The sequence below is a fragment of the Notothenia coriiceps genome, unplaced genomic scaffold (assembly GCF_000735185.1).
Source record: "Notothenia coriiceps isolate Sejong01 unplaced genomic scaffold, NC01 NC01_scaffold00008959, whole genome shotgun sequence".
Taxonomy (NCBI): Eukaryota; Metazoa; Chordata; class Actinopteri; order Perciformes; family Nototheniidae; genus Notothenia; species Notothenia coriiceps.
The window spans coordinates 280309-282020 of NW_011341660.1; the positions used below are offsets into that span (position 1 = coordinate 280309).

The window sequence follows — 1712 nt, forward strand, 5'->3', positions numbered from 1 at the left end:
ATCTTCTTGAATCATGGTTCTAATTCCGTCACGATCCACGCCCGTACGATCAGAACCCAATAGCACCACTCAGATACAACCAGTTTCTTTAGCAATCTTCAGTTTTATTCAGGCGGACAGGCAGGGTCAGAACAGGAAATCTGTCCAGCATAGGCAACAAAACCAGACAGGGGGCAGGGCCAGGAACTCGAGATCCGTATATAGGGCAGGCAGGGGTCAAACACCGTGCAGGACAAGAATCTAGGATAGAGCGGTAACAAAATACGGAGAGCTTTGAACCAAGGAAAAGACAAGGTCAATTCTGGCAAAGGACAAGAAATAGTGACCGTGCTTTGGTTCTCCTCCTCTGTTCCTCTCCTGGTTTCCTCCCACTGGTATAAGTTACGCCTGTGAGTAATAATGGTGGGAGTAGGTTTGTTGTACCAGGTGAGGGGAAGGGCTGGGGAGACCAACGGGTAAGGGAAGTGAGCTGATTACAAAGAGGCCTGGAGAAAGGCGCGATCTGAAAGACAGGAGAGTTATACATGACAAACTCAAACAACAGTAGAATATTTCTAACTTGTGACGCACTATTCTATATTTCTTCATTGACCTTCTACTTTCCTCCTATTTGTTATGTACTCTTTAAATTTAAATGTTTTTCATAAAATTATAACATATTCAAAAGTGCTTTTGTAAAAAAAATGAAAGACATTAAGAAAAGGGGCATTTTAAACAGTCATTAAAAGCAACACAATCTACCTGCATTGCGAATATTCTTAAACACGGTAATAACGTCCTTTAACATTAGGTCGTTTGCGTTAAAAAGCTGTTCAAGTTTACAGTGTTAACAAAAATAACATGTACGGCTGTTTATCCGGTTTAGGTTTACGGACGGATATATTTTGTTTTGTCTTTGGATATTTGTAACACAAAAGCGATGGAAAAAACCCACAAGCAACCCACAGAAAAGGATGGCCTCACATGACCCAGGCCGGTCCCAGTATGTCACTGGAAAAGGAGAAGGCAAAAGCAATAATTAAGAAGAAGGTATGGAATCATTATGGCAGAAAGAGGTGGGGAGGAAATCAGAAAGGGAGGAGATACGCACAAGTTACAGAAAGATTCAGTCATAATAAAGATCTATACAGAAAGAAGCAGACGGAGGAGATTCATCACCACTAGACTCAGACTGGCCGACCAGTACAGTGATAAACGGCACAATGTTTTAAAAGTGAAAAAGGCGATGTTGAAGAATGCAGGATGTGGAGGATTCCAAGCGATGTCTCCTTGTGCTCTGAACGGGTGTGGAGTGAAGAAAATGTGGACACATATATTACACTTGCAAAACATGTACAAAACAGAGAGGGGAAGAATACTAAGAGACAGGTTCAGAGAGGCAGGAATGGAGTGGAGCCTCGATGGGGATACTGGGACCAGGATAAGGTGACGGGTAGGTAAGACGATACCAGGAATGCACATCTTAAGTATTTGAGGGTTGGAAACAGGGATTGATTGGTTGAGAATTTAAAACAAACGTAACACAACACAATGGTAATTAATTCCTACAAGTAGTGTTGATTGGTAGAGTAATGACCTATAGGTGATACACCACTCTTGTACAGTAGGTGGTGGTGTGCACCTTAAAGGTTGTTTGCAATACCGGCCCAAAAATGCGAAGGATTGGAGCGAGATAAATAGTTACAGCTTGCAATGTTTGGGGCTAATTAGGA

At 42.1% G+C, this 1712-nt stretch overlaps 1 protein-coding gene across 1 annotated transcript in view; it reads left to right on the plus strand.

Moving 5' to 3' along the window:
- Positions 1-1712, plus strand: part of LOC104944925 (microtubule cross-linking factor 1-like) — a 17318-nt gene that overhangs the window by 14233 nt on the left and 1373 nt on the right. The gene's annotated exons all lie outside the window — the stretch shown is intronic.